The sequence below is a fragment of the Argiope bruennichi genome, chromosome 3 (assembly GCF_947563725.1).
Source record: "Argiope bruennichi chromosome 3, qqArgBrue1.1, whole genome shotgun sequence".
Lineage (NCBI taxonomy): Eukaryota > Metazoa > Arthropoda > Arachnida > Araneae > Araneidae > Argiope > Argiope bruennichi.
Genome location: NC_079153.1, coordinates 32,421,292 through 32,446,035, shown reverse-complemented (window position 1 = coordinate 32,446,035; position 24,744 = coordinate 32,421,292). Strand labels below are relative to the sequence as shown.

The following is a 24,744-nucleotide window of genomic DNA, read 5'->3' as shown; positions in this document are numbered from 1 at the left end:
GTTTTTGGAGGCTGATATCACAAGACTGTGATAGCGTGGCCGAGCGGTCTAAGGCGCTGGTTTAAGGCACCAGTCTTTTCGGAGGCGTGGGTTCGAATCCCACCGCTTCCATCTCCCTCTTTTGCTTCAGCAAAGATTGAAATACGGCTACCGCTCCGGTACGTTAATGCAAGTCAGAAAACTGATTCTATTTGCATAAAATATCATGTGATTAAACTCCGCACTTTCCCAATTGTAATATCACTTCCCTTGACAGGATTATTATATGAAAATGCTAGCTTCATATCAATTCTTCAGAAAGAAATTAAGTTCAATTTTATTTTTGGAGGCTGATATCGGAAGACTGCGGTAGCGTGGCCGAGCGGTCTAAGGCGCTGGTTTAAGGCACCAGTCTCTTCGGAGGCGTGGGTTCGAATCCCACCGCTGCCATCTCCTTCTTTTGCTTCAGCAAAGATTGAAATACGGCTACCACTCCGGTACGTTAATGCAAGTCAGAAAACTGATTCTATTTGCATAAAATATCATGTGATTAAACTCCGCACTTTCCCAATTGTAATATCACTTCCCTTGACAGGATTATTATATGAAAATACTAGCTTCATATCAATTCTTCAGAAAGAAATTAAGTTCAATTTTATTTTTGTAGGCTCATATAGGAAGACTGCGGTAGCGTGGACGAGCGGTCTAAGGCGCTGGTTTAAGGCACCAGTCTCTTCGGAGGCGTGGGTTCGAATCCCACCGCTGCCATCTCCCTCTTTTGCCTCAGCAAAGATTGAAATACGGCTACCGCTCCGGTACGTTAATGCAAGTGAGAAAACTGATTCTATTTGCATAAAATATCATGTGATTAAACTCCGCACTTTCCCAATTGTAATATCACTTCCCTTGACAGGATTATTATATGAAAATACTAGCTTCATATCAATTCTTCAGAAAGAAATTAAGTTCAATTTTATTTTTGTAGGCTGATATCGGAAGACTGCGGTAGCGTGGCCGAGCGGTCTAAGGCGCTGGTTTTAGGCACCAGTCTCTTCGGAGGCGTGGGTTCGAATCCCACCGCTGCCATCTCCTTCTTTTGCTTTAGCAAAGATTGAAATACGGCTACCGCTCCGGTACGTTCATGCAAGTCAGAAAACTGATTCTATTTGCATAAAATATCATGTGATTAAACTCCGCACTTTCCCAATTGTAATATCTCTTCCCTTGACAGGATTATTATATGAAAATACTAGCTTCATATCAATTCTTCAGAAATAAATTAAGTTCAATTTTATTTTTGGAGGCTGAGATCGGAAGACTGCGGTAGCGTGGCCGAGCGGTCTAAGGCGCTGGTTTAAGGCACCAGTCTCTTCGGAGGCGTGGGTTCGAATCCCACCGCTGCCATCTCCTTCTTTTGCTTCAGCAAAGATTGAAATACGGCTACCGCTCCGGTACGTTAATGCAAGTCAGAAAACTGATTCTATTTGCATAAAATATCATGTGATTAAACTCCGCACTTTCCCAATTGTAATATCACTTCCCTTGACAGGATTATTATAAGAAAATACTAGCTTCATATCAATTCTTCAGAAAGAAATTAAATTCAATTTTATTTTTGGAGGCTGATATCGGAAGACTGCGGTAGCGTGGCCGAGCGGTCTAAGGCGCTGGTTTTAGGCACCAGTCTCTTCGGAGGCGTGGGTTTGAATCCCACCGCTGCCATCTCCTTCTTTTGCTTCAGCAAAGATTGAAATACGGCTACCGCTCCGGTACGTTAATGCAAGTCAGAAAACTGATTCTATTTGCATAAAATATCATGTGATTAAACTCCGCTCTTTCCCAATTGTAATATCTCTTCCCTTGACAGGATTATTATATGAAAATACTAGCTTCATATCAATTCTTCAGAAAGAAATTAAGTTCAATTTTATTTTTGGAGGCTGAGATCGGAAGACTGCGGTAGCGTGGCCGAGCGGTCTAAGGCGCTGGTTTAAGGCACCAGTCTCTTCGGAGGCGTGGGTTCGAATCCCACCGCTGCCATCTCCTTCTTTTGCTTCTGCAAAGATTGAAATACGGCTACCGCTCCGGTACGTTAATGCAAGTCAGAAAACTGATTCTATTTGCATAAAATATCATGTGATTAAACTCCGCACTTTCCCAATTGTAATATCACTTCCCTTGACAGGATTATTATATGAAAATACTAGCTTCATATCAATTCTTCAGAAAGAAATTAAGTTCAATTTTATTTTTGGAGGCTGAGATCGGAAGACTGCGGTAGCGTGGCCGAGCGGTCTAAGGCGCTGGTTTTAGGCACCAGTCTCTTCGGAGGCGTGGGTTTGAATCCCACCGCTGCCATCTCCTTCTTTTGCTTCAGCAAAGATTGAAATACGGCTACCGCTCCGGTACGTTAATGCAAGTCAGAAAACTGATTCTATTTGCATAAAATATCATGTGATTAAACTCCGCACTTTCCCAATTGTAATATCACTTCCCTTGACAGGATTATTATATGAAAATACTAGCTTCATATCAATTCTTCAGAAAGAAATTAAGTTCAATTTTATTTTTGGAGGCTGATATCGGAAGACTGCGGTAGCGTGGCCGAGCGGTCTAAGGCGCTGGTTTTAGGCACCAGTCTCTTCGGAGGCGTGGGTTCGAATCCCACCGCTGCCATCTCCTTCTTTTGCTTCAGCAAAGTTTGAAATACGGCTACCACTCCGGTACGTTAATGCAAGTCAGAAAACTGATTCTATTTGCATAAAATATCATGTGATTAAACTCCGCACTTTCCCAATTGTAATATCACTTCCCTTGACAGGATTATTATATGAAAATACTAGCTTCATATCAATTCTTCAGAAAGAAATTAAGTTCAATTTTATTTTTGTAGGCTCATATAGGAAGACTGCGGTAGCGTGGCCGAGCTGTCTAAGGCGCTGGTTTAAGGCACCAGTCTCTTCGGAGGCGTGGGTTCGAATCCCACCGCTGCCATCTCCCTCTTTTGCTTCAGCAAAGATTGAAATACGGCTACCGCTCCGGTACGTTAATGCAAGTGAGAAAACTGATTCTATTTGCATAAAATATCATGTGATTAAACTCCGCACTTTCCCAATTGTAATATTACTTCAACCTAACGGGATTATTTTTAAAAAATACTAGCTTCATATCAATTCCTAAGAAAACATTTAAGTTCAATTTTATTTTTGGAGGCTGAATTCGGAAGACTGCGGTAGCGTGGCCGAGCGGTCTAAGGCGCTGGTTTAAGGCACCAGTCTCTTCGGAGGCGTGGGTTCGAATCCCACCGCTGCCATCTCCTTCTTTTGCTTCAGCAAAGATTGAAATACGGCTACCACTCCGGTACGTTAATGCAAGTCAGAAAACTGATTCTATTTGCATAAAATATCATGTGATTAAACTCCGCACTTTCCCAATTGTAATATCACTTCCCTTGACAGAATTATTATATGAAAATACTAGCTTCATATCAATTCTTCAGAAAGAAATTAAGTTCAATTTTATTTTTGTAGGCTCATATAGGAAGACTGCGGTAGCGTGGCCGAGCTGTCTAAGGCGCTGTTTTAAGGCACCTGTCTCTTCGGAGGCGTGGGTTCGAATCCCACCGCTGCCATCTCCCTCTTTTGCTTCAGCAAAGATTGAAATACGGCTACCGCTCCGGTACGTTAATGCAAGTGAGAAAACTGATTCTATTTGCATAAAATATCATGTGATTAAACTCCGCACTTTCCCAATTGTAATATCACTTCCCTTGACAGGATTATTATATGAAAATACTAGCTTCATATCAATTCTTCAGAAAGAAATTAAGTTCAATTTTATTTTTGGAGGCTGATATCAAAAGACTGCGGTAGCGTGGCCGAGCGGTCTAAGGCGCTGGTTTTAGGCACCAGTCTCTTCGGAGGCGTAGGTTCGAATCCCACCGCTGCCATCTCCTTCTTTTGCTTTAGCAAAGATTGAAATACGGCTACCGCTCCGGTACGTTAATGCAAGTCAGAAAACTGATTCTATTTGCATAAAATATCATGTGATTAAACTCCGCACTTTCCCAATTGTAATATCTCTTCCCTTGACAGCATTAATATATGAAAATACTAGCTTCATATCAATTCTTCAGAAAGAAATTAAGTTCAATTTTATTTTTGGAGGCTGATATCGGAAGACTGCGGTAGAGTGGCCGAACGGTCTAAGGCGCTGGTTTAAGGCACCAGTCTCTTCGGAGGCGTGGGTTCGAATCCCACCGCTGCCATCTCCCTCTTTTGCTTCAGCAAAGATTGAAATACGGCTACCGCTCCGGTACGTTAATGCAAGTCAGAAAACTGATTCTATTTGCATAAAATATCATGTGATTAAACTCCCCACTTTCCCAATTGTAATATCTCTTCCCTTGACAGGATTATTATATGAAAATACTAGCTTCATATCAATTCTTCAGAAATAAATTAAGTTCAATTTTATTTTTGGAGGCTGATATCGGAAGACTGCGGTAGCGTGGCCGAGCGGTCTAAGGCGCTGGTTTAAGGCACCAGTCTCTTCGGAGGCGTGGGTTCGAATCCCACCGCTGCCATCTCCTTCTTTTGCTTCAGCAAAGATTGAAATACGGCTACCGCTCCGGTACGTTAATGCAAGTCAGAAAACTGATTCTATTTGCATAAAATATCATGTGATTAAACTCCGCACTTTCCCAATTGTAATATCACTTCCCTTGACAGGATTATTATATGAAAATACTAGCTTCATATCAATTCTTCAGAAAGAAATTAAGTTCAATTTTATTTTTGGAGGCTGATATCGGAAGACTGCGGTAGCGTGGCCGAGCGGTCTAAGGCGATGGTTTTAGGCACCAGTCTCTTCGGAGGCGTGGGTTTGAATCCCACCGCTGCCATCTCCTTCTTTTGCTTCAGCAAAGATTGAAATACGGCTACCGCTCCGGTACGTTAATGCAAGTCCGAAAACTGATTCTATTTGCATAAAATATCATGTGATTAAACTCCGCTCTTTCCCAATTGTAATATCTCTTCCCTTGACAGGATTATTATATGAAAATACTAGCTTCATATCAATTCTTCAGAAAGAAATTAAGTTCAATTTTATTTTTGGAGGCTGATATCGGAAGACTGCGGTAGCGTGGCCGAGCGGTCTAAGGCGCTGGTTTTAGGCACCAGTCTCTTCGGAGGCGTGGGTTCGAATCCCACCGCTGCCATCTCCTTCTTTTGCTTCAGCAAAGATTGAAATACGGCTACCGCTCCGGTACGTTAATGCAAGTCAGAAAACTGATTCTATTTGCATAAAATATCATGTGATTAAACTCCGCACTTTCCCAATTGTAATATCACTTCCCTTGACAGGATTATTATATGAAAATACTAGCTTCATATCAATTCTTCAGAAAGAAATTAAGTTAAATTTTATTTTTGTAGGCTGATATCGGAAGACTGCGGTAGCGTGGCCGAGCGGTCTAAGGCGCTGGTTTTAGGCACCAGTCTCTTCGGAGGCGTGGGTTCGAATCCCACCGCTGCCATCTCCTTCTTTTGCTTCAGCAAAGATTGAAATACGGCTACCACTCCGGTACGTTAATGCAAGTCAGAAAACTGATTCTATTTGCATAAAATATCATGTGATTAAACTCCGCACTTTCCCAATTGTAATATCACTTCCCTTGACAGGATTATTATATGAAAATACTAGCTTCATATCAATTCTTCAGAAAGAAATTAAGTTCAATTTTATTTTTGTAGGCTCATATAGGAAGACTGCGGTAGCGTGGCCGAGCTGTCTAAGGCGCTGGTTTAAGGCACCAGTCTCTTCGGAGGCGTGGGTTCGAATCCCACCGCTGCCATCTCCCTCTTTTGCTTCAGCAAAGATTGAAATACGGCTACCGCTCCGGTACGTTAATGCAAGTGAGAAAACTGATTCTATTTGCATAAAATATCATGTGATTAAACTCCGCACTTTCCCAATTGTAATATCACTTCCCTTGACAGGATTATTATATGAAAATACTAGCTTCATATCAATTCTTCAGAAAGAAATTAAGTTCAATTTTATTTTTGTAGGCTGATATCGGAAGACTGCGGTAGCGTGGCCGAGCGGTCTAAGGCGCTGGTATTAGGCACCAGTCTCTTCGGAGGCGTGGGTTCGAATCCCACCGCTGCCATCTCCTTCTTTTGCTTTAGCAAAGATTGAAATACGGCTACCGCTCCGGTACGTTAATGCAAGTCAGAAAACTGATTCTATTTGCATAAAATATCATGTGATTAAACTCCGCACTTTCCCAATTGTAATATCACTTCCCCTGACAGGATTATTTTTAAAAAATACTAGCTTCATATCAATTCCTAAGAAAGCATTTAAGTTCAATTTTATTTTTGGAGGCTGATATCGGAAGACTGCGGTAACGTGGCCGAACGGTCTAAGGCGCTGGTTTAAGGCACCAGTCTCTTCGGAGGTGTGGGTTCGAATCCCACCGCTGCCATCTCCCTCTTTTGCTTCAGCAAAGATTGAAATACGGCTACCGCTCCGTTACGTTAATGCAAGTCAGAAAACTGATTCTATTTGCATAAAATATCATGTGATTAAACTCCGCACTTTCCCAATTGTAATATCTCTTCCCTTGACAGCATTATTATATGAAAATACTAGCTTCATATCAATTCTTCAGAAAGAAATTAAGTTCAATTTTATTTTTGGAGGCTGATATCGGAAGACTGCGGTAGAGTGGCCGAACTTTCTAAGGCGCTGGTTTAAGGCACCAGTCTCTTCGGAGGCGTGGGTTCGAATCCCACCGCTGCCATCTCCCTCTTTTGCTTCAGCAAAGATTGAAATACGGCTACCGCTCCGGTACGTTAATGCAAGTCAGAAAACTGATTCTATTTGCATAAAATATCATGTGATTAAACTCCGCACTTTCCCAATTGTAATATCTCTTCCCTTGACAGGATTATTATATGAAAATACTAGCTTCATATCAATTCTTCAGAAATAAATTAAGTTCAATTTTATTTTTGGAGGCTGAGATCGGAAGACTGCGGTAGCGTGGCCGAGCGGTCTAAGGCGCTGGTTTAAGGCACCAGTCTCTTCGGAGGCGTGGGTTCGAATCCCACCGCTGCCATCTCCTTCTTTTGCTTCAGCAAAGATTGAAATACGGCTACCGCTCCGGTACGTTAATGCAAGTCAGAAAACTGATTCTATTTGCATAAAATATCATGTGATTAAACTCCGCACTTTCCCAATTGTAATATCACTTCCCCTGACAGGATTATTTTTAAAAAATACTAGCTTCATATCAATTCCTAAGAAAGCATTTAAGTTCAATTTTATTTTTGGAGGCTGATATCGGAAGACTGCGGTAGCGTGGCCGAGCGGTCTAAGGCGCTGGTTTTAGGCACCAGTCTCTTCGGAGGCGTGGGTTCGAATCCCACCGCTGCCATCTCCTTCTTTTGCTTTAGCAAAGATTGAAATACGGCTACCGCTCCGGTACGTTAATGCAAGTCAGAAAACTGATTCTATTTGCATAAAATATCATGTGATTAAACTCCGCACTTTCCCAATTGTAATATCACTTCCCCTGACAGGATTATTTTTAAAAAATACTAGCTTCATATCAATTCCTAAGAAAGCATTTAAGTTCAATTTTATTTTTGGAGGCTGATATCGGAAGACTGCGGTAGCGTGGCCGAGCGGTCTAAGGCGCTGGTTTTAGGCACCAGTCTCTTCGGAGGCGTGGGTTCGAATCCCACCGCTGCCATCTCCTTCTTTTGCTTCAGCAAAGATTGAAATACGGCTACCACTCCGGTACGTTAATGCAAGTCAGAAAACTGATTCTATTTGCATAAAATATCATGTGATTAAACTCCGCACTTTCCCAATTGTAATATCACTTCCCTTGACAGGATTATTATATGAAAATACTAGCTTCATATCAATTCTTCAGAAAGAAATTAAGTTCAATTTTATTTTTGTAGGCTCATATAGGAAGACTGCGGTAGCGTGGCCGAGCTGTCTAAGGCGCTGGTTTAAGGCACCAGTCTCTTCGGAGGCGTGGGTTCGAATCCCACCGCTGCCATCTCCCTCTTTTGCTTAAGCAAAGATTGAAATACGGCTACCGCTCCGGTACGTTAATGCAAGTGAGAAAACTGATTCTATTTGCATAAAATATCATGTGATTAAACTCCGCACTTTCCCAATTGTAATATTACTTCAACCTAACGGGATTATTTTTAAAAAATACTAGCTTCATATCAATTCCTAAGAAAACATTTAAGTTCAATTTTATTTTTGGAGGCTGAATTCGGAAGACTGCGGTAGCGTGGCCGAGCGGTCTAAGGCGCTGGTTTAAGGCACCAGTCTCTTCGGAGGCGTGGGTTCGAATCCCACCGCTGCCATCTCCTTCTTTTGCTTCAGCAAAGATTGAAATACGGCTACCACTCCGGTACGTTAATGCAAGTCAGAAAACTGATTCTATTTGCATAAAATATCATGTGATTAAACTCCGCACTTTCCCAATTGTAATATCACTTCCCTTGACAGAATTATTATATGAAAATACTAGCTTCATATCAATTCTTCAGAAAGAAATTAAGTTCAATTTTATTTTTGTAGGCTCATATAGGAAGACTGCGGTAGCGTGGCCGAGCTGTCTAAGGCGCTGTTTTAAGGCACCTGTCTCTTCGGAGGCGTGGGTTCGAATCCCACCGCTGCCATCTCCCTCTTTTGCTTCAGCAAAGATTGAAATACGGCTACCGCTCCGGTACGTTAATGCAAGTGAGAAAACTGATTCTATTTGCATAAAATATCATGTGATTAAACTCCGCACTTTCCCAATTGTAATATCACTTCCCTTGACAGGATTATTATATGAAAATACTAGCTTCATATCAATTCTTCAGAAAGAAATTAAGTTCAATTTTATTTTTGGAGGCTGATATCAAAAGACTGCGGTAGCGTGGCCGAGCGGTCTAAGGCGCTGGTTTTAGGCACCAGTCTCTTCGGAGGCGTAGGTTCGAATCCCACCGCTGCCATCTCCTTCTTTTGCTTTAGCAAAGATTGAAATACGGCTACCGCTCCGGTACGTTAATGCAAGTCAGAAAACTGATTCTATTTGCATAAAATATCATGTGATTAAACTCCGCACTTTCCCAATTGTAATATCTCTTCCCTTGACAGCATTATTATATGAAAATACTAGCTTCATATCAATTCTTCAGAAAGAAATTAAGTTCAATTTTATTTTTGGAGGCTGATATCGGAAGACTGCGGTAGAGTGGCCGAACGGTCTAAGGCGCTGGTTTAAGGCACCAGTCTCTTCGGAGGCGTGGGTTCGAATCCCACCGCTGCCATCTCCCTCTTTTGCTTCAGCAAAGATTGAAATACGGCTACCGCTCCGGTACGTTAATGCAAGTCAGAAAACTGATTCTATTTGCATAAAATATCATGTGATTAAACTCCCCACTTTCCCAATTGTAATATCTCTTCCCTTGACAGGATTATTATATGAAAATACTAGCTTCATATCAATTCTTCAGAAATAAATTAAGTTCAATTTTATTTTTGGAGGCTGATATCGGAAGACTGCGGTAGCGTGGCCGAGCGGTCTAAGGCGCTGGTTTAAGGCACCAGTCTCTTCGGAGGCGTGGGTTCGAATCCCACCGCTGCCATCTCCTTCTTTTGCTTCAGCAAAGATTGAAATACGGCTACCGCTCCGGTACGTTAATGCAAGTCAGAAAACTGATTCTATTTGCATAAAATATCATGTGATTAAACTCCGCACTTTCCCAATTGTAATATCACTTCCCTTGACAGGATTATTATATGAAAATACTAGCTTCATATCAATTCTTCAGAAAGAAATTAAGTTCAATTTTATTTTTGGAGGCTGATATCGGAAGACTGCGGTAGCGTGGCCGAGCGGTCTAAGGCGATGGTTTTAGGCACCAGTCTCTTCGGAGGCGTGGGTTTGAATCCCACCGCTGCCATCTCCTTCTTTTGCTTCAGCAAAGATTGAAATACGGCTACCGCTCCGGTACGTTAATGCAAGTCCGAAAACTGATTCTATTTGCATAAAATATCATGTGATTAAACTCCGCTCTTTCCCAATTGTAATATCTCTTCCCTTGACAGGATTATTATATGAAAATACTAGCTTCATATCAATTCTTCAGAAAGAAATTAAGTTCAATTTTATTTTTGGAGGCTGATATCGGAAGACTGCGGTAGCGTGGCCGAGCGGTCTAAGGCGCTGGTTTTAGGCACCAGTCTCTTCGGAGGCGTGGGTTCGAATCCCACCGCTGCCATCTCCTTCTTTTGCTTCAGCAAAGATTGAAATACGGCTACCGCTCCGGTACGTTAATGCAAGTCAGAAAACTGATTCTATTTGCATAAAATATCATGTGATTAAACTCCGCACTTTCCCAATTGTAATATCACTTCCCTTGACAGGATTATTATATGAAAATACTAGCTTCATATCAATTCTTCAGAAAGAAATTAAGTTAAATTTTATTTTTGTAGGCTGATATCGGAAGACTGCGGTAGCGTGGCCGAGCGGTCTAAGGCGCTGGTTTTAGGCACCAGTCTCTTCGGAGGCGTGGGTTCGAATCCCACCGCTGCCATCTCCTTCTTTTGCTTCAGCAAAGATTGAAATACGGCTACCACTCCGGTACGTTAATGCAAGTCAGAAAACTGATTCTATTTGCATAAAATATCATGTGATTAAACTCCGCACTTTCCCAATTGTAATATCACTTCCCTTGACAGGATTATTATATGAAAATACTAGCTTCATATCAATTCTTCAGAAAGAAATTAAGTTCAATTTTATTTTTGTAGGCTCATATAGGAAGACTGCGGTAGCGTGGCCGAGCTGTCTAAGGCGCTGGTTTAAGGCACCAGTCTCTTCGGAGGCGTGGGTTCGAATCCCACCGCTGCCATCTCCCTCTTTTGCTTCAGCAAAGATTGAAATACGGCTACCGCTCCGGTACGTTAATGCAAGTGAGAAAACTGATTCTATTTGCATAAAATATCATGTGATTAAACTCCGCACTTTCCCAATTGTAATATCACTTCCCTTGACAGGATTATTATATGAAAATACTAGCTTCATATCAATTCTTCAGAAATAAATTAAGTTCAATTTTATTTTTGTAGGCTGATATCGGAAGACTGCGGTAGCGTGGCCGAGCGGTCTAAGGCGCTGGTATTAGGCACCAGTCTCTTCGGAGGCGTGGGTTCGAATCCCACCGCTGCCATCTCCTTCTTTTGCTTTAGCAAAGATTGAAATACGGCTACCGCTCCGGTACGTTAATGCAAGTCAGAAAACTGATTCTATTTGCATAAAATATCATGTGATTAAACTCCGCACTTTCCCAATTGTAATATCACTTCCCCTGACAGGATTATTTTTAAAAAATACTAGCTTCATATCAATTCCTAAGAAAGCATTTAAGTTCAATTTTATTTTTGGAGGCTGATATCGGAAGACTGCGGTAGAGTGGCCGAACGGTCTAAGGCGCTGGTTTAAGGCACCAGTCTCTTCGGAGGCGTGGGTTCGAATCCCACCGCTGCCATCTCCCTCTTTTGCTTCAGCAAAGATTGAAATACGGCTACCGCTCCGGTACGTTAATGCAAGTCAGAAAACTGATTCTATTTGCATAAAATATCATGTGATTAAACTCCGCACTTTCCCAATTGTAATATCTCTTCCCTTGACAGGATTATTATATGAAAATACTAGCTTCATATCAATTCTTCAGAAATAAATTAAGTTCAATTTTATTTTTGGAGGCTGAGATCGGAAGACTGCGGTAGCGTGGCCGAGCGGTCTAAGGCGCTGGTTTAAGGCACCAGTCTCTTCGGAGGCGTGGGTTCGAATCCCACCGCTGCCATCTCCTTCTTTTGCTTCAGCAAAGATTGAAATACGGCTACCGCTCCGGTACGTTAATGCAAGTCAGAAAACTGATTCTATTTGCATAAAATATCATGTGATTAAACTCCGCACTTTCCCAATTGTAATATCACTTCCCCTGACAGGATTATTTTTAAAAAATACTAGCTTCATATCAATTCCTAAGAAAGCATTTAAGTTCAATTTTATTTTTGGAGGCTGATATCGGAAGACTGCGGTAGCGTGGCCGAGCGGTCTAAGGCGCTGGTTTTAGGCACCAGTCTCTTCGGAGGCGTGGGTTCGAATCCCACCGCTGCCATCTCCTTCTTTTGCTTTAGCAAAGATTGAAATACGGCTACCGCTCCGGTACGTTAATGCAAGTCAGAAAACTGATTCTATTTGCATAAAATATCATGTGATTAAACTCCGCACTTTCCCAATTGTAATATCACTTCCCCTGACAGGATTATTTTTAAAAAATACTAGCTTCATATCAATTCCTAAGAAAGCATTTAAGTTCAATTTTATTTTTGGAGGCTGATATCGGAAGACTGCGGTAGCGTGGCCGAACGGTCTAAGGCGCTGGTTTAAGGCACCAGTCTCTTCGGAGGCGTGGGGTCGAATCCCACCGCTGCCATCTCCCTCTTTTGCTTCAGCAAAGATTGAAATACGGCTACCGCTCCGTTACGTTAATGCAAGTCAGAAAACTGATTCTATTTGCATAAAATATCATGTGATTAAACTCCGCACTTTCCCAATTGTAATATCTCTTCCCTTGACAGCATTATTATATGAAAATACTAGCTTCATATCAATTCTACAGAAAGAAATTAAGTTCAATTTTATTTTTGGAGGCTGATATCGGAAGACTGCGGTAGCGTGGCCGAGCGGTCTAAGGCGCTGGTTTTAGGCACCAGTCTCTTCGGAGGCGTGGGTTTGAATCCCACCGCTGCCATCTCCTTCTTTTGCTTCAGCAAAGATTGAAATACGGCTACCGCTCCGGTACGTTAATGCAAGTCAGAAAACTGATTCTATTTGCATAAAATATCATGTGATTAAACTCCGCACTTTCCCAATTGTAATATCACTTCCCTTGAAAGGATTATTATATGAAAATACTAGCTTCATATCAATTCTTCAGAAAGAAATTAAGTTCAATTTTATTTTTGGAGGCTGATATCGGAAGACTGCGGTAGCGTGGCCGAGCGGTCTAAGGCGCTGGTTTTAGGCACCAGTCTCTTCGGAGGCGTGGGTTCGAATCCCACCGCTGCCATCTCCTTCTTTTGCTTCAGCAAAGATTGAAATACGGCTACCGCTCCGGTACGTTAATGCAAGTCAGAAAACTGATTCTATTTGCATAAAATATCATGTGATTAAACTCCGCACTTTCCCAATTGTAATATCACTTCCCCTGACAGGATTATTTTTAAAAAATACTAGCTTCATATCAATTCCTAAGAAAGCATTTAAGTTCAATTTTATTTTTGGAGGCTGATATCGGAAGACTGCGGTAGCGTGGCCGAGCGGTCTAAGGCGCTGGTTTTAGGCACCAGTCTCTTCGGAGGCGTGGGTTCGAATCCCACCGCTGCCATCTCCTTCTTTTGCTTTAGCAAAGATTGAAATACGGCTACCGCTCCGGTACGTTAATGCAAGTCAGAAAACTGATTCTATTTGCATAAAATATCATGTGATTAAACTCCGCACTTTCCCAATTGTAATATCACTTCCCCTGACAGGATTATTTTTAAAAAATACTAGCTTCATATCAATTCCTAAGAAAGCATTTAAGTTCAATTTTATTTTTGGAGGCTGATATCGGAAGACTGCGGTAGCGTGGCCGAACGGTCTAAGGCGCTGGTTTAAGGCACCAGTCTCTTCGGAGGCGTGGGGTCGAATCCCACCGCTGCCATCTCCCTCTTTTGCTTCAGCAAAGATTGAAATACGGCTACCGCTCCGTTACGTTAATGCAAGTCAGAAAACTGATTCTATTTGCATAAAATATCATGTGATTAAACTCCGCACTTTCCCAATTGTAATATCTCTTCCCTTGACAGCATTATTATATGAAAATACTAGCTTCATATCAATTCTTCAGAAAGAAATTAAGTTCAATTTTATTTTTGGAGGCTGATATCGGAAGACTGCGGTAGAGTGGCCGAACGGTCTAAGGCGCTGGTTTAAGGCACCAGTCTCTTCGGAGGCGTGGGTTCGAATCCCACCGCTGCCATCTCCCTCTTTTGCTTCAGCAAAGATTGAAATACGGCTACCGCTCCGGTACGTTAATGCAAGTCAGAAAACTGATTCTATTTGCATAAAATATCATGTGATTAAACTCCGCACTTTCCCAATTGTAATATCTCTTCCCTTGACAGGATTATTATATGAAAATACTAGCTTCATATCAATTCTTCAGAAATAAATTAAGTTCAATTTTATTTTTGGAGGCTGAGATCGGAAGACTGCGGTAGCGTGGCCGAGCGGTCTAAGGCGCTGGTTTAAGGCACCAGTCTGCCCGGAGGCGTGGGTTCGAATCCCACCGCTGCCATCTCCTTCTTTTGCTTCAGCAAAGATTGAAATACGGCTACCGCTCCGGTACGTTAATGCAAGTCAGAAAACTGATTCTATTTGCATAAAATATCATGTGATTAAACTCCGCACTTTCCCAATTGTAATATCACTTCCCCTAACAGGATTATTTTTTAAAAATACTAGCTTCATATCAATTCCTAAGAAAGCATTTAAGTTCAATTTTATTTTTGGAGGCTGATGTCGGAAGACTGCGGTAGCGTGGCCGAGCGGTCTAAGGCGCTGGTTTAAGGCACCAGTCTCTTCGGAGGCGTGGGGTCGAATCCCACCGCTGCCATCTCTTTCTTTTGCTTCTGCAAAGATTGAAATACGGCTACCGCTCCGGTACGTTAATGCAAGTCAGAAAACTGATTCTATTTGCATAAAATATCATGTGATTAAACTCCGCACTTTCCCAATTGTAATATCACTTCCCTTGACAGGATTATTATATGAAAATACTAGCTTCATATCAATTCTTCAGAAAGAAATTAAGTTCAATTTTATTTTTGGAGGCTGAGATCGGAAGACTGCGGTAGCGTGGCCGAGCGGTCTAAGGCGCTGGTTTTAGGCACCAGTCTCTTCGGAGGCGTGGGTTCGAATCCCACCGCTGCCATCTCCTTCTTTTGCTTCAGCAAAGATTGAAATACGGCTACCGCTCCGGTACGTTAATGCAAGTCAGAAAACTGATTCTATTTGCATAAAATATCATGTGATTAAACTCCGCACTTTCCCAATTGTAATATCACTTCCCCTGACAGGATTATTTTTAAAAAATACTAGCTTCATATCAATTCCTAAGAAAGCATTTAAGTTCAATTTTATTTTTGGAGGCTGATATCGGAAGACTGCGGTAGCGTGGCCGAGCGGTCTAAGGCGCTGGTTTTAGGCACCAGTCTCTTCGGAGGCGTGGGTTCGAATCCCACCGCTGCCATCTCCTTCTTTTGCTTTAGCAAAGATTGAAATACGGCTACCGCTCCGGTACGTTAATGCAAGTCAGAAAACTGATTCTATTTGCATAAAATATCATGTGATTAAACTCCGCACTTTCCCAATTGTAATATCACTTCCCCTGACAGGATTATTTTTAAAAAATACTAGCTTCATATCAATTCCTAAGAAAGCATTTAAGTTCAATTTTATTTTTGGAGGCTGATATCGGAAGACTGCGGTAGCGCGGCCGAACGGTCTAAGGCGCTGGTTTAAGGCACCAGTCTCTTCGGAGGCGTGGGGTCGAATCCCACCGCTGCCATCTCCCTCTTTTGCTTCAGCAAAGATTGAAATACGGCTACCGCTCCGTTACGTTAATGCAAGTCAGAAAACTGATTCTATTTGCATAAAATATCATGTGATTAAACTCCGCACTTTCCCAATTGTAATATCTCTTCCCTTGACAGCATTATTATATGAAAATACTAGCTTCATATCAATTGTTCAGAAAGAAATTAAGTTCAATTTTATTTTTGGAGGCTGATATCGGAAGACTGCGGTAGAGTGGCCGAACGGTCTAAGGCGCTGGTTTAAGGCACCAGTCTCTTCGGAGGCGTGGGTTCGAATCCCACCGCTGCCATCTCCCTCTTTTGCTTCAGCAAAGATTGAAATACGGCTACCGCTCCGGTACGTTAATGCAAGTCAGAAAACTGATTCTATTTGCATAAAATATCATGTGATTAAACTCCGCACTTTCCCAATTGTAATATCTCTTCCCTTGACAGGATTATTATATGAAAATACTAGCTTCATATCAATTCTTCAGAAATAAATTAAGTTCAATTTTATTTTTGGAGGCTGAGATCGGAAGACTGCGGTAGCGTGGCCGAGCGGTCTAAGGCGCTGGTTTAAGGCACCAGTCTCTTCGGAGGCGTGGGTTCGAATCCCACCGCTGCCATCTCCTTCTTTTGCTTCAGCAAAGATTGAAATACGGCTACCGCTCCGGTACGTTAATGCAAGTCAGAAAACTGATTCTATTTGCATAAAATATCATGTGATTAAACTCCGCACTTTCCCAATTGTAATATCACTTCCCTTGACAGGATTATTATATGAAAATACTAGCTTCATATCAATTCTTCAGAAAGAAATTAAGTTCAATTTTATTTTTGGAGGCTGATATCGGAAGACTGCGGTAGCGTGGCCGAGCGGTCTAAGGCGCTGGTTTTAGGCACCAGTCTCTTCGGAGGCGTGGGTTTGAATCCCACCGCTGCCATCTCCTTCTTTTGCTTCAGCAAAGATTGAAATACGGCTACCGCTCCGGTACGTTAATGCAAGTCAGAAAACTGATTCTATTTGCATAAAATATCATGTGATTAAACTCCGCTCTTTCCCAATTGTAATATCTCTTCCCTTGACAGGATTATTATATGAAAATACTAGCTTCATATCAATTCTTCAGAAAGAAATTAAGTTCAATTTTATTTTTGGAGGCTGAGATCGGAAGACTGCGGTAGCGTGGCCGAGCGGTCTAAGGCGCTGGTTTAAGGCACCAGTCTCTTCGGAGGCGTGGGTTCGAATCCCACCGCTGCCATCTCCTTCTTTTGCTTCTGCAAGTATTGAAATACGGCTACCGCTCCGGTACGTTAATGCAAGTCAGAAAACTGATTCTATTTGCATAAAATATCATGTGATTAAACTCCGCACTTTCCCAATTGTAATATCACTTCCCCTGACAGGATTATTTTTAAAAAATACTAGCTTCATATCAATTCCTAAGAAAGCATTTAAGTTCAATTTTATTTTTGGAGGCTGATATCGGAAGACTGCGGTAGCGTGGCCGAGCGGTCTAAGGCGCTGGTTTAAGGCACCAGTCTCTTCGGAGGCGTGGGTTCGAATCCCACCGCTGCCATCTCCCTCTTTTGCTTCAGCAAAGATTGAAATACGGCTACCGCTGCGGTACGTTAATGCAAGTCAGAAAACTGATTCTATTTGCATAAAATATCATGTGATTAAACTCCGCACTTTCCCAATTGTAATATCACTTCCCCTGACAGGATTATTTTTAAAAAATACTAGCTTCATATCAATTCCTCAGAAAGCATTTAAGTTCAATTTTATTTTTGGAGGCTGATATCGGAAGACTGCGGTAGCGTGGCCGAACGGTCTAAGGCGCTGGTTTAAGGCACCAGTCTCTTCGGAGGCGTGGGTTCGAATCCCACCGCTGCCATCTCCCTCTTTTGCTTCAGCAAAGATTGAAATACGGATACCGCTCCGGTAGGTTAATGCAAGTCAGAAAACTAATTCTATTTGCATAAAATATCACGTGATTAAACTCCGCACTTTCCCAATTGTAATATCTCTTCCCTTGACAGCATTATTATATGAAAATACTAGCTTCATATCAATTCTTCAGAAAGAAATTAAGTTCAATTTTATTTTTGGAGGCTGATATCGGAAGACTGCGGTAGCGTGGCCGAACGGTCTAAGGCGCTGGTTTAAGGCACCAGTCTCTTCGGAGGCGTGGGTTCGAATCCCACCGCTGCCATCTCCCTCTTTTGCTTCAGCAAAGATTGAAATACGGCTACCACTCCGGTACGTTAATGCAAGTCAGAAAACTGATTCTATTTGCATAAAATATCACGTGATTAAACTCCGCACTTTCCCAATTGTAATATCTCTTCCCTTGACAGGATTATTATATGAAAATACTAGCTTCATATCAATTCTTCAGAAAGAAATTAAGTTCAATTTTATTTTTGGAGGCTGATATCGGAAGACTGCGGTAGCGTGGCCGAGCGGTCTAAGGCGCTGGTTTAAGGCACCAGTCTCTTCGGAGGCGTGGGTTCGAATCCCACCGCTGCCATCTCCCTCTTTTGCTTCAGCAAAGATTGAAATACGGCTACCGCTCCGGTACGTTAATGCAAGTCAGAAAACTGATTCTATTTGCATAAAATATCATGTGATTAAACTCCGCACTTTCCCAATTGTAATATCCCTTCCCTTGACAGGATTATTATATGAAAATACTAGCTTCGTATCAATTCTTCAGAAAGAAATTAAGTTCAATTTTATTTTTGGAGGCTGATATCGGAAGACTGCGGTAGCGTGGCCGAGCGGTCTAAGGCGCTGGTTTTAGACACCAGTCTCTTCGGAGGCGTGGGTTCGAATCCCACCGCTTCCATCTCCTTCTTTTGCTTCAGCAAAAATTGAAATACGGCTACCGCTCCGGTACGTTAATGCAAGTCAGAAAACTGATTCTATTTGCATAAATTATCATGTGATTAAACTCCGCACTTTCCCAATTGTAATATCACTTCCCCTGACAGGATTATTTTTTAAAAATACTAGCTTCATATCAATTCCTAAGAAAGCATTTAAGTTCAATTTTGTTTTTGGAGGCTGATATAGCAAGACTGTGGTAGCGTGGCCGAGCGGTCTAAGGCGCTGGTTTAAGGCCCCAGTCTCTTCGGAGGCGTGGGTTCGAATCCCACCGCTGCCATCTCCCTCTTTTGCTTCAGCAAAGATTGAAATACGGCTACCACTCCGGTAGGTTAATGCAAGTCAGAAAACTGATTCCATTTGCATAAAATATCATGTGATTAAACTCCGCACTTTCCCAATTGTAATATCTCTTCCCTTGACAGGATTATTATATGAAAATACTAGCTTCATATCAATTCTTCAGAAAGAAATTAAGTTCAATTTTATTTTTGGAGGCTGATATCGGAAGACTGCGGTAGCGTGGCCGAGCGGTCTAAGGCGCTGGTTTAAGGCACCAGTCTCTTCGGAGGCGTGGGTTCGAATCCCACCGCTGCCATCTCCCTCTTTTGCTTCAGCAAAGATTGAAATACGGCTACCGCTCCGGTATGTTAATGCAAGTCAGAAAACTGATTCTATTTGCATAAAATATCATGTGATTAAACTCCGCACTTTCCCAATTGTAATATCCCTTCCCTTGACAGGATTATTATATGAAAATACTAGCTTCGTATCAATTCTTCAGAAAGAAATTAAGTTCAATTTTATTTTTGGAGGCTGATATCGGAAGACTGCGGTAGCGTGGCCGAGCGGTCTAAGGCGCTGGTTTTAGACACCAGTCTCTTCGGAGGCGTGGGTTCGAATCCCACCGCTTCCATCTCCTTCTTTTGCTTCAGCAAAGATTGAAATACGGCTACCGCTCCGGTACGTTAATGCAAGTCAGAAAACTGATTCTATTTGCATAAATTATCATGTGATTAAACTCCGCACTTTCCCAATTGTAATATCACTTCCCCTGACAGGATTATTTTTTAAAAATACTAGCTTCATATCAATTCCTAAGAAAGCATTTAAGTTCAATTTTGTTTTTGGAGGCTGATATAGCAAGACTGTGGTAGCGTGGCCGAGCGGTCTAAGGCGCTGGTTTAAGGCCCCAGTCTCTTCGGAGGCGTGGGTTCGAATCCCACCGCTGCCATCTCCCTCTTTTGCTTCAGCAAAGATTGAAATACGGCTACCACTCCGGTACGTTATAGCAAGTCAGAAAACTGATTCTATTTGCATAAAATATCATGTGATTAAACTCCGCACTTTCCCAATTGTAATATCACTTCCCCTGACAGCATTATTTTAAAAAAATATAAGCTTCATATCAATTGCTAAGAAAGCATTTAAGTTCAATTTTATTTTTGGAGGCTGATATCGCAAGACTGTGGTAGCGTGGCCGAGCGGTCTAAGGCGCTGGTTTTAGGCACCAGTTTCTTCGGAGGCGTGGGTTCGAATCCCACCGCTGCCATCTCCTTCTTTTGCTTCAGCAAAGATTGAAATACGGCTACTGCGCAGATAGTTTAATGCAAGTCAGAAAACTGATTCTATTTGCATAAAATATCATGTGATTAAACTCCGCACTTTCCCAATTGTAATATCACTTCCCCTAACAGGATTATTTTTTAAAAATACTAGCTTCATATCAATTCCTAAGAAAGCATTTAAGTTCAATTTTATTTTTGGAGGCTGATGCCGGAAGACTGCGGTAGCGTGGCCGAGCGGTCTAAGGCGCTGGTTTAAGGCACCAGTCTCTTCGGAGGCGTGGGTTCGAATCCCACCGCTTCCATCTCCTTCTTTTGCTTCAGCAAAGATTGAAATACGGCTACCGCTCCGGTACGTTAATGCAAGTCAGAAAACTGATTCTATTTGCATAAATTATCATGTGATTAAACTCCGCACTTTCCCAATTGTAATATCACTTCCCCTGACAGGATTATTTTTTAAAAATACTAGCTTCATATCAATTCCTAAGAAAGCATTTAAGTTCAATTTTGTTTTTGGAGGCTGATATAGCAAGACTGTGGTAGCGTGGCCGAGCGGTCTAAGGCGCTGGTTTAAGGCCCCAGTCTCTTCGGAGGCGTGGGTTCGAATCCCACCGCTGCCATCTCCCTCTTTTGCTTCAGCAAAGATTGAAATACGGCTACCACTCCGGTACGTTATAGCAAGTCAGAAAACTGATTCTATTTGCATAAAATATCATGTGATTAAACTCCGCACTTTCCCAATTGTAATATCACTTCCCCTGACAGCATTATTTTAAAAAAATATAAGCTTCATATCAATTGCTAAGAAAGCATTTAAGTTCAATTTTATTTTTGGAGGCTGATATCGCAAGACTGTGGTAGCGTGGCCGAGCGGTCTAAGGCGCTGGTTTTAGGCACCAGTTTCTTCGGAGGCGTGGGTTCGAATCCCACCGCTGCCATCTCCTTCTTTTGCTTCAGCAAAGATTGAAATACGGCTACTGCGCAGATAGTTTAATGCAAGTCAGAAAACTGATTCTATTTGCATAAAATATCATGTGATTAAACTCCGCACTTTCCCAATTGTAATATCACTTCCCCTAACAGGATTATTTTTTAAAAATACTAGCTTCATATCAATTCCTAAGAAAGCATTTAAGTTCAATTTTATTTTTGGAGGCTGATGCCGGAAGACTGCGGTAGCGTGGCCGAGCGGTCTAAGGCGCTGGTTTAAGGCACCAGTCTCTTCGGAGGCGTGGGTTCGAATCCCACCGCTTCCATCTCCTTCTTTTGCTTCAGCAAAGATTGAAATACGGCTACCGCTCCGGTACGTTAATGCAAGTCAGAAAACTGATTCTATTTGCATAAATTATCATGTGATTAAACTCCGCACTTTCCCAATTGTAATATCACTTCCCCTGACAGGATTATTTTTTAAAAATACTAGCTTCATATCAATTCCTAAGAAAGCATTTAAGTTCAATTTTGTTTTTGGAGGCTGATATAGCAAGACTGTGGTAGCGTGGCCGAGCGGTCTAAGGCGCTGGTTTAAGGCCCCAGTCTCTTCGGAGGCGTGGGTTCGAATCCCACCGCTGCCATCTCCCTCTTTTGCTTCAGCAAAGATTGAAATACGGCTACCACTCCGGTACGTTATAGCAAGTCAGAAAACTGATTCTATTTGCATAAAATATCATGTGATTAAACTCCGCACTTTCCCAATTGTAATATCACTTCCCCTGACAGCATTATTTTAAAAAAATATAAGCTTCATATCAATTGCTAAGAAAGCATTTAAGTTCAATTTTATTTTTGGAGGCTGATATCGCAAGACTGTGGTAGCGTGGCCGAGCGGTCTAAGGCGCTGGTTTTAGGCACCAGTTTCTTCGGAGGCGTGGGTTCGAATCCCACCGCTGCCATCTCCTTCTTTTGCTTCAGCAAAGATTGAAATACGGCTACTGCGCAGATAGTTTAATGCAAGTCAGAAAACTGATTCTATTTGCATAAAATATCATGTGATTAAACTCCGCACTTTCCCAATTGTAATATCACTTCCCCTAACAGGATTATTTTTTAAAAATACTAGCTTCATATCAATTCCTAAGAAAGCATTTAAGTTCAATTTTATTTTTGGAGGCTGATGCCGGAAGACTGCGGTAGCGTGGCCGAGCGGTCTAAGGCGCTGGTTTAAGGCACCATTCTCTTCGGAGGCGTGGGTTTGAATCCCACCGCTGCCATCTCCCTCTTTTGCTTCAGCAAAGATTGAAATACGGCTACCGCTCCGGTAGGTTAATGCAAGTCAGAAAACTGATTCTATTTGCATAAAATATCATGTGATTAAACTCCGCACTTTCCCAATTGTAATATCACTTCCCCTGACAGGATTATTTTTAAAAAATACTAGCTTCATATCAATTGCTAAGAAAGCATTTAAGTTCAATTTTTTTTTTGGAGGCTGATATCGCAAGTCTGTGGTAGCGTGGCCGAGCGGTCTAAGGCGCTGGTTTTAGGCACCAGTCTCTTCGGAGGCGTGGGTTCGAATCCCACCGCTGCCATCTTCTTCTTTTGCTTCAGCAAAGATTGAAATACGGCTACTGCGCAGATAGTTTAATGCAAGTCAGAAAACTGATTTTATTTGCATAAAATATCATGTGATTAAACTCCGCACTTTCCCAATTGTAATATCACTTCCCCTAACAGGATTATTTTTTAAAAATACTAGCTTCATATCAATTCCTAAGAAAGCATTTAAGTTCAATTTTATTTTTGGAGGCTGATGTCGGAAGACTGCGGTAGCGTGGCCGAGCGGTCTAAGGCGCTGGTTTAAGGCACCAGTCTCTTCGGAGGCGTGGGTTTGAATCCCACCGCTGCCATCTCCCTCTTTTGCTTCAGCAAAGATTGAAATACGGCTACCGCTCCGGTAGGTTAATGCAAGTCAGAAAACTGATTCCATTTGCATAAAATATCATGTGATTAAACTCCGCACTTTCCCAATTGTAATATCACTTCCCCTGACAGGATTATTTTTAAAAAATAACAGCTTCATATCAATTCCTAAGAAAGCATTTAATTTCAATTTTGTTTTTGGAGGCTGATATAGCAAGACTGTGGTAGCGTGGCCGAGCGGTCTAAGGCGCTGGTTTAAGGCCCCAGTCTCTTCGGAGGCGTGGGTTCGAATCCCACCGCTGCCATCTCCCTCCTTTGCTTCAGCAAAGATTGAAATACGGCTACCACTCCGGTAGGTTAATGCAAGTCAGAAAACTGATTCCATTTGCATAAAATATCATGTGATTAAACTCCGCACTTTCCCAATTGTAATATCCCTTCCCTTGACAGGATTATTATATGAAAATACTAGCTTCGTATCAATTCTTCAGAAAGAAATTAAGTTCAATTTTATTTTTGGAGGCTGATATCGGAAGACTGCGGTAGCGTGGCCGAGCGGTCTAAGGCGCTGGTTTTAGACACCAGTCTCTTCGGAGGCGTGGGTTCGAATCCCACCGCTTCCATCTCCTTCTTTTGCTTCAGCAAAGATTGAAATACGGCTACCGCTCCGGTACGTTAATGCAAGTCAGAAAACTGATTCTATTTGCATAAATTATCATGTGATTAAACTCCGCACTTTCCCAATTGTAATATCACTTCCCCTGACAGCATTATTTTAAAAAAATATAAGCTTCATATCAATTGCTAAGAAAGCATTTAAGTTCAATTTTATTTTTGGAGGCTGATATCGCAAGACTGTGGTAGCGTGGCCGAGCGGTCTAAGGCGCTGGTTTAAGGCACCAGTTTCTTCGGAGGCGTGGGTTCGAATCCCACCACTGCCATCTCCTTCTTTTGCTTCAGCAAAGATTGAAATACGGCTACTGCGCAGATAGTTTAATGCAAGTCAGAAAACTGATTCTATTTGCATAAAATATCATGTGATTAAACTCCGCACTTTCCCAATTGTAATATCACTTCCCCTAACAGGATTATTTTTTAAAAATACTAGCTTCATATCAATTCCTAAGAAAGCATTTAAGTTCAATTTTATTTTTGGAGGCTGATGCCGGAAGACTGCGGTAGCGTGCCCGAGCGGTCTAAGGCGCTGGTTTAAGGCACCATTCTCTTCGGAGGCGTGGGTTTGAATCCCACCGCTGCCATCTCCCTCTTTTGCTTCAGCAAAGATTGAAATACGGCTACCGCTCCGGTAGGTTAATGCAAGTCAGAAAACTGATTCTATTTGCATAAAATATCATGTGATTAAACTCCGCACTTTCCCAATTGTAATATCACTTCCCCTGACAGGATTATTTTTAAAAAATACTAGCTTCATATCAATTGCTAAGAAAGCATTTAAGTTCAATTTTTTTTTTGGAGGCTGATATCGCAAGTCTGTGGTAGCGTGGCCGAGCGGTCTAAGGCGCTGGTTTTAGGCACCAGTCTCTTCGGAGGCGTGGGTTCGAATCCCACCGCTGCCATCTTCTTCTTTTGCTTCAGCAAAGATTGAAATACGGCTACTGCGCAGATAGTTTAATGCAAGTCAGAAAACTGATTTTATTTGCATAAAATATCATGTGATTAAACTCCGCACTTTCCCAATTGTAATATCACTTCCCCTAACAG

General features: G+C 41.9%; 73 non-coding genes across 73 annotated transcripts; all 73 read left to right on the top strand.

The window, feature by feature from the left end:
- Positions 1-29: 29 nt before the first annotated feature.
- On the top strand, positions 30-114 carry Trnal-aag (transfer RNA leucine (anticodon AAG)). The gene has a single exon. It is a non-coding gene; the product is annotated as a tRNA-Leu (tRNA).
- Positions 115-347: 233 nt separating this feature from the next.
- Positions 348-429, top strand: Trnal-aag (transfer RNA leucine (anticodon AAG)). Its single transcript has one exon. It is a non-coding gene; the product is annotated as a tRNA-Leu (tRNA).
- Positions 430-665: 236 nt separating this feature from the next.
- Trnal-aag (transfer RNA leucine (anticodon AAG)) lies at positions 666-747 on the top strand. The gene has a single exon. It is a non-coding gene; the product is annotated as a tRNA-Leu (tRNA).
- A 236-nt stretch (positions 748-983) lies between these two features.
- Trnal-uag (transfer RNA leucine (anticodon UAG)) lies at positions 984-1,065 on the top strand. The gene has a single exon. It is a non-coding gene; the product is annotated as a tRNA-Leu (tRNA).
- A 236-nt stretch (positions 1,066-1,301) lies between these two features.
- Positions 1,302-1,383, top strand: Trnal-aag (transfer RNA leucine (anticodon AAG)). The gene has a single exon. It is a non-coding gene; the product is annotated as a tRNA-Leu (tRNA).
- Positions 1,384-1,619: 236 nt separating this feature from the next.
- Trnal-uag (transfer RNA leucine (anticodon UAG)) lies at positions 1,620-1,701 on the top strand. Its single transcript has one exon. It is a non-coding gene; the product is annotated as a tRNA-Leu (tRNA).
- Positions 1,702-1,937: 236 nt separating this feature from the next.
- Trnal-aag (transfer RNA leucine (anticodon AAG)) lies at positions 1,938-2,019 on the top strand. The gene has a single exon. It is a non-coding gene; the product is annotated as a tRNA-Leu (tRNA).
- Positions 2,020-2,255: 236 nt separating this feature from the next.
- Positions 2,256-2,337, top strand: Trnal-uag (transfer RNA leucine (anticodon UAG)). The gene has a single exon. It is a non-coding gene; the product is annotated as a tRNA-Leu (tRNA).
- A 236-nt stretch (positions 2,338-2,573) lies between these two features.
- On the top strand, positions 2,574-2,655 carry Trnal-uag (transfer RNA leucine (anticodon UAG)). Its single transcript has one exon. It is a non-coding gene; the product is annotated as a tRNA-Leu (tRNA).
- Positions 2,656-2,891: 236 nt separating this feature from the next.
- Positions 2,892-2,973, top strand: Trnal-aag (transfer RNA leucine (anticodon AAG)). Its single transcript has one exon. It is a non-coding gene; the product is annotated as a tRNA-Leu (tRNA).
- Positions 2,974-3,210: 237 nt separating this feature from the next.
- On the top strand, positions 3,211-3,292 carry Trnal-aag (transfer RNA leucine (anticodon AAG)). The gene has a single exon. It is a non-coding gene; the product is annotated as a tRNA-Leu (tRNA).
- Positions 3,293-3,846: 554 nt separating this feature from the next.
- Trnal-uag (transfer RNA leucine (anticodon UAG)) lies at positions 3,847-3,928 on the top strand. The gene has a single exon. It is a non-coding gene; the product is annotated as a tRNA-Leu (tRNA).
- Positions 3,929-4,164: 236 nt separating this feature from the next.
- Trnal-aag (transfer RNA leucine (anticodon AAG)) lies at positions 4,165-4,246 on the top strand. Its single transcript has one exon. It is a non-coding gene; the product is annotated as a tRNA-Leu (tRNA).
- Positions 4,247-4,482: 236 nt separating this feature from the next.
- Trnal-aag (transfer RNA leucine (anticodon AAG)) lies at positions 4,483-4,564 on the top strand. Its single transcript has one exon. It is a non-coding gene; the product is annotated as a tRNA-Leu (tRNA).
- A 236-nt stretch (positions 4,565-4,800) lies between these two features.
- Trnal-uag (transfer RNA leucine (anticodon UAG)) lies at positions 4,801-4,882 on the top strand. The gene has a single exon. It is a non-coding gene; the product is annotated as a tRNA-Leu (tRNA).
- Positions 4,883-5,118: 236 nt separating this feature from the next.
- On the top strand, positions 5,119-5,200 carry Trnal-uag (transfer RNA leucine (anticodon UAG)). The gene has a single exon. It is a non-coding gene; the product is annotated as a tRNA-Leu (tRNA).
- Positions 5,201-5,436: 236 nt separating this feature from the next.
- On the top strand, positions 5,437-5,518 carry Trnal-uag (transfer RNA leucine (anticodon UAG)). The gene has a single exon. It is a non-coding gene; the product is annotated as a tRNA-Leu (tRNA).
- A 236-nt stretch (positions 5,519-5,754) lies between these two features.
- Trnal-aag (transfer RNA leucine (anticodon AAG)) lies at positions 5,755-5,836 on the top strand. The gene has a single exon. It is a non-coding gene; the product is annotated as a tRNA-Leu (tRNA).
- Positions 5,837-6,072: 236 nt separating this feature from the next.
- Trnal-uag (transfer RNA leucine (anticodon UAG)) lies at positions 6,073-6,154 on the top strand. Its single transcript has one exon. It is a non-coding gene; the product is annotated as a tRNA-Leu (tRNA).
- Positions 6,155-6,390: 236 nt separating this feature from the next.
- Positions 6,391-6,472, top strand: Trnal-aag (transfer RNA leucine (anticodon AAG)). Its single transcript has one exon. It is a non-coding gene; the product is annotated as a tRNA-Leu (tRNA).
- A 554-nt stretch (positions 6,473-7,026) lies between these two features.
- Trnal-aag (transfer RNA leucine (anticodon AAG)) lies at positions 7,027-7,108 on the top strand. The gene has a single exon. It is a non-coding gene; the product is annotated as a tRNA-Leu (tRNA).
- Positions 7,109-7,344: 236 nt separating this feature from the next.
- Positions 7,345-7,426, top strand: Trnal-uag (transfer RNA leucine (anticodon UAG)). Its single transcript has one exon. It is a non-coding gene; the product is annotated as a tRNA-Leu (tRNA).
- A 236-nt stretch (positions 7,427-7,662) lies between these two features.
- On the top strand, positions 7,663-7,744 carry Trnal-uag (transfer RNA leucine (anticodon UAG)). Its single transcript has one exon. It is a non-coding gene; the product is annotated as a tRNA-Leu (tRNA).
- A 236-nt stretch (positions 7,745-7,980) lies between these two features.
- Positions 7,981-8,062, top strand: Trnal-aag (transfer RNA leucine (anticodon AAG)). The gene has a single exon. It is a non-coding gene; the product is annotated as a tRNA-Leu (tRNA).
- Positions 8,063-8,299: 237 nt separating this feature from the next.
- Trnal-aag (transfer RNA leucine (anticodon AAG)) lies at positions 8,300-8,381 on the top strand. Its single transcript has one exon. It is a non-coding gene; the product is annotated as a tRNA-Leu (tRNA).
- Positions 8,382-8,935: 554 nt separating this feature from the next.
- Positions 8,936-9,017, top strand: Trnal-uag (transfer RNA leucine (anticodon UAG)). Its single transcript has one exon. It is a non-coding gene; the product is annotated as a tRNA-Leu (tRNA).
- A 236-nt stretch (positions 9,018-9,253) lies between these two features.
- On the top strand, positions 9,254-9,335 carry Trnal-aag (transfer RNA leucine (anticodon AAG)). Its single transcript has one exon. It is a non-coding gene; the product is annotated as a tRNA-Leu (tRNA).
- A 236-nt stretch (positions 9,336-9,571) lies between these two features.
- Trnal-aag (transfer RNA leucine (anticodon AAG)) lies at positions 9,572-9,653 on the top strand. The gene has a single exon. It is a non-coding gene; the product is annotated as a tRNA-Leu (tRNA).
- A 236-nt stretch (positions 9,654-9,889) lies between these two features.
- Trnal-uag (transfer RNA leucine (anticodon UAG)) lies at positions 9,890-9,971 on the top strand. Its single transcript has one exon. It is a non-coding gene; the product is annotated as a tRNA-Leu (tRNA).
- A 236-nt stretch (positions 9,972-10,207) lies between these two features.
- Positions 10,208-10,289, top strand: Trnal-uag (transfer RNA leucine (anticodon UAG)). The gene has a single exon. It is a non-coding gene; the product is annotated as a tRNA-Leu (tRNA).
- A 236-nt stretch (positions 10,290-10,525) lies between these two features.
- Trnal-uag (transfer RNA leucine (anticodon UAG)) lies at positions 10,526-10,607 on the top strand. Its single transcript has one exon. It is a non-coding gene; the product is annotated as a tRNA-Leu (tRNA).
- Positions 10,608-10,843: 236 nt separating this feature from the next.
- Positions 10,844-10,925, top strand: Trnal-aag (transfer RNA leucine (anticodon AAG)). The gene has a single exon. It is a non-coding gene; the product is annotated as a tRNA-Leu (tRNA).
- A 236-nt stretch (positions 10,926-11,161) lies between these two features.
- On the top strand, positions 11,162-11,243 carry Trnal-uag (transfer RNA leucine (anticodon UAG)). The gene has a single exon. It is a non-coding gene; the product is annotated as a tRNA-Leu (tRNA).
- A 236-nt stretch (positions 11,244-11,479) lies between these two features.
- Trnal-aag (transfer RNA leucine (anticodon AAG)) lies at positions 11,480-11,561 on the top strand. The gene has a single exon. It is a non-coding gene; the product is annotated as a tRNA-Leu (tRNA).
- A 236-nt stretch (positions 11,562-11,797) lies between these two features.
- Positions 11,798-11,879, top strand: Trnal-aag (transfer RNA leucine (anticodon AAG)). Its single transcript has one exon. It is a non-coding gene; the product is annotated as a tRNA-Leu (tRNA).
- A 236-nt stretch (positions 11,880-12,115) lies between these two features.
- On the top strand, positions 12,116-12,197 carry Trnal-uag (transfer RNA leucine (anticodon UAG)). The gene has a single exon. It is a non-coding gene; the product is annotated as a tRNA-Leu (tRNA).
- Positions 12,198-12,433: 236 nt separating this feature from the next.
- Trnal-aag (transfer RNA leucine (anticodon AAG)) lies at positions 12,434-12,515 on the top strand. Its single transcript has one exon. It is a non-coding gene; the product is annotated as a tRNA-Leu (tRNA).
- A 236-nt stretch (positions 12,516-12,751) lies between these two features.
- On the top strand, positions 12,752-12,833 carry Trnal-uag (transfer RNA leucine (anticodon UAG)). Its single transcript has one exon. It is a non-coding gene; the product is annotated as a tRNA-Leu (tRNA).
- Positions 12,834-13,069: 236 nt separating this feature from the next.
- Positions 13,070-13,151, top strand: Trnal-uag (transfer RNA leucine (anticodon UAG)). Its single transcript has one exon. It is a non-coding gene; the product is annotated as a tRNA-Leu (tRNA).
- Positions 13,152-13,387: 236 nt separating this feature from the next.
- Positions 13,388-13,469, top strand: Trnal-uag (transfer RNA leucine (anticodon UAG)). Its single transcript has one exon. It is a non-coding gene; the product is annotated as a tRNA-Leu (tRNA).
- Positions 13,470-13,705: 236 nt separating this feature from the next.
- Trnal-aag (transfer RNA leucine (anticodon AAG)) lies at positions 13,706-13,787 on the top strand. The gene has a single exon. It is a non-coding gene; the product is annotated as a tRNA-Leu (tRNA).
- A 236-nt stretch (positions 13,788-14,023) lies between these two features.
- On the top strand, positions 14,024-14,105 carry Trnal-aag (transfer RNA leucine (anticodon AAG)). Its single transcript has one exon. It is a non-coding gene; the product is annotated as a tRNA-Leu (tRNA).
- A 236-nt stretch (positions 14,106-14,341) lies between these two features.
- Positions 14,342-14,423, top strand: Trnal-aag (transfer RNA leucine (anticodon AAG)). Its single transcript has one exon. It is a non-coding gene; the product is annotated as a tRNA-Leu (tRNA).
- A 236-nt stretch (positions 14,424-14,659) lies between these two features.
- On the top strand, positions 14,660-14,741 carry Trnal-aag (transfer RNA leucine (anticodon AAG)). The gene has a single exon. It is a non-coding gene; the product is annotated as a tRNA-Leu (tRNA).
- Positions 14,742-14,977: 236 nt separating this feature from the next.
- On the top strand, positions 14,978-15,059 carry Trnal-uag (transfer RNA leucine (anticodon UAG)). Its single transcript has one exon. It is a non-coding gene; the product is annotated as a tRNA-Leu (tRNA).
- Positions 15,060-15,295: 236 nt separating this feature from the next.
- Positions 15,296-15,377, top strand: Trnal-uag (transfer RNA leucine (anticodon UAG)). Its single transcript has one exon. It is a non-coding gene; the product is annotated as a tRNA-Leu (tRNA).
- A 554-nt stretch (positions 15,378-15,931) lies between these two features.
- On the top strand, positions 15,932-16,013 carry Trnal-aag (transfer RNA leucine (anticodon AAG)). The gene has a single exon. It is a non-coding gene; the product is annotated as a tRNA-Leu (tRNA).
- Positions 16,014-16,249: 236 nt separating this feature from the next.
- Positions 16,250-16,331, top strand: Trnal-aag (transfer RNA leucine (anticodon AAG)). The gene has a single exon. It is a non-coding gene; the product is annotated as a tRNA-Leu (tRNA).
- A 236-nt stretch (positions 16,332-16,567) lies between these two features.
- Trnal-uag (transfer RNA leucine (anticodon UAG)) lies at positions 16,568-16,649 on the top strand. Its single transcript has one exon. It is a non-coding gene; the product is annotated as a tRNA-Leu (tRNA).
- Positions 16,650-16,885: 236 nt separating this feature from the next.
- On the top strand, positions 16,886-16,967 carry Trnal-aag (transfer RNA leucine (anticodon AAG)). Its single transcript has one exon. It is a non-coding gene; the product is annotated as a tRNA-Leu (tRNA).
- A 236-nt stretch (positions 16,968-17,203) lies between these two features.
- Trnal-aag (transfer RNA leucine (anticodon AAG)) lies at positions 17,204-17,285 on the top strand. The gene has a single exon. It is a non-coding gene; the product is annotated as a tRNA-Leu (tRNA).
- Positions 17,286-17,521: 236 nt separating this feature from the next.
- On the top strand, positions 17,522-17,603 carry Trnal-aag (transfer RNA leucine (anticodon AAG)). Its single transcript has one exon. It is a non-coding gene; the product is annotated as a tRNA-Leu (tRNA).
- A 236-nt stretch (positions 17,604-17,839) lies between these two features.
- Positions 17,840-17,921, top strand: Trnal-aag (transfer RNA leucine (anticodon AAG)). The gene has a single exon. It is a non-coding gene; the product is annotated as a tRNA-Leu (tRNA).
- Positions 17,922-18,157: 236 nt separating this feature from the next.
- On the top strand, positions 18,158-18,239 carry Trnal-aag (transfer RNA leucine (anticodon AAG)). Its single transcript has one exon. It is a non-coding gene; the product is annotated as a tRNA-Leu (tRNA).
- Positions 18,240-18,475: 236 nt separating this feature from the next.
- On the top strand, positions 18,476-18,557 carry Trnal-uag (transfer RNA leucine (anticodon UAG)). The gene has a single exon. It is a non-coding gene; the product is annotated as a tRNA-Leu (tRNA).
- A 236-nt stretch (positions 18,558-18,793) lies between these two features.
- Positions 18,794-18,875, top strand: Trnal-aag (transfer RNA leucine (anticodon AAG)). The gene has a single exon. It is a non-coding gene; the product is annotated as a tRNA-Leu (tRNA).
- Positions 18,876-19,111: 236 nt separating this feature from the next.
- Trnal-aag (transfer RNA leucine (anticodon AAG)) lies at positions 19,112-19,193 on the top strand. The gene has a single exon. It is a non-coding gene; the product is annotated as a tRNA-Leu (tRNA).
- A 236-nt stretch (positions 19,194-19,429) lies between these two features.
- Positions 19,430-19,511, top strand: Trnal-uag (transfer RNA leucine (anticodon UAG)). Its single transcript has one exon. It is a non-coding gene; the product is annotated as a tRNA-Leu (tRNA).
- A 236-nt stretch (positions 19,512-19,747) lies between these two features.
- On the top strand, positions 19,748-19,829 carry Trnal-aag (transfer RNA leucine (anticodon AAG)). The gene has a single exon. It is a non-coding gene; the product is annotated as a tRNA-Leu (tRNA).
- A 236-nt stretch (positions 19,830-20,065) lies between these two features.
- On the top strand, positions 20,066-20,147 carry Trnal-uag (transfer RNA leucine (anticodon UAG)). The gene has a single exon. It is a non-coding gene; the product is annotated as a tRNA-Leu (tRNA).
- Positions 20,148-20,383: 236 nt separating this feature from the next.
- On the top strand, positions 20,384-20,465 carry Trnal-aag (transfer RNA leucine (anticodon AAG)). Its single transcript has one exon. It is a non-coding gene; the product is annotated as a tRNA-Leu (tRNA).
- A 236-nt stretch (positions 20,466-20,701) lies between these two features.
- Positions 20,702-20,783, top strand: Trnal-aag (transfer RNA leucine (anticodon AAG)). The gene has a single exon. It is a non-coding gene; the product is annotated as a tRNA-Leu (tRNA).
- Positions 20,784-21,019: 236 nt separating this feature from the next.
- Trnal-uag (transfer RNA leucine (anticodon UAG)) lies at positions 21,020-21,101 on the top strand. The gene has a single exon. It is a non-coding gene; the product is annotated as a tRNA-Leu (tRNA).
- A 236-nt stretch (positions 21,102-21,337) lies between these two features.
- Positions 21,338-21,419, top strand: Trnal-aag (transfer RNA leucine (anticodon AAG)). Its single transcript has one exon. It is a non-coding gene; the product is annotated as a tRNA-Leu (tRNA).
- Positions 21,420-21,655: 236 nt separating this feature from the next.
- Positions 21,656-21,737, top strand: Trnal-aag (transfer RNA leucine (anticodon AAG)). Its single transcript has one exon. It is a non-coding gene; the product is annotated as a tRNA-Leu (tRNA).
- Positions 21,738-21,973: 236 nt separating this feature from the next.
- Trnal-uag (transfer RNA leucine (anticodon UAG)) lies at positions 21,974-22,055 on the top strand. Its single transcript has one exon. It is a non-coding gene; the product is annotated as a tRNA-Leu (tRNA).
- Positions 22,056-22,291: 236 nt separating this feature from the next.
- Trnal-aag (transfer RNA leucine (anticodon AAG)) lies at positions 22,292-22,373 on the top strand. Its single transcript has one exon. It is a non-coding gene; the product is annotated as a tRNA-Leu (tRNA).
- A 236-nt stretch (positions 22,374-22,609) lies between these two features.
- Trnal-uag (transfer RNA leucine (anticodon UAG)) lies at positions 22,610-22,691 on the top strand. Its single transcript has one exon. It is a non-coding gene; the product is annotated as a tRNA-Leu (tRNA).
- Positions 22,692-22,927: 236 nt separating this feature from the next.
- Positions 22,928-23,009, top strand: Trnal-aag (transfer RNA leucine (anticodon AAG)). The gene has a single exon. It is a non-coding gene; the product is annotated as a tRNA-Leu (tRNA).
- A 236-nt stretch (positions 23,010-23,245) lies between these two features.
- On the top strand, positions 23,246-23,327 carry Trnal-aag (transfer RNA leucine (anticodon AAG)). The gene has a single exon. It is a non-coding gene; the product is annotated as a tRNA-Leu (tRNA).
- A 236-nt stretch (positions 23,328-23,563) lies between these two features.
- Trnal-uag (transfer RNA leucine (anticodon UAG)) lies at positions 23,564-23,645 on the top strand. Its single transcript has one exon. It is a non-coding gene; the product is annotated as a tRNA-Leu (tRNA).
- A 236-nt stretch (positions 23,646-23,881) lies between these two features.
- Trnal-aag (transfer RNA leucine (anticodon AAG)) lies at positions 23,882-23,963 on the top strand. The gene has a single exon. It is a non-coding gene; the product is annotated as a tRNA-Leu (tRNA).
- A 554-nt stretch (positions 23,964-24,517) lies between these two features.
- Positions 24,518-24,599, top strand: Trnal-uag (transfer RNA leucine (anticodon UAG)). The gene has a single exon. It is a non-coding gene; the product is annotated as a tRNA-Leu (tRNA).
- Positions 24,600-24,744: the final 145 nt, after the last annotated feature.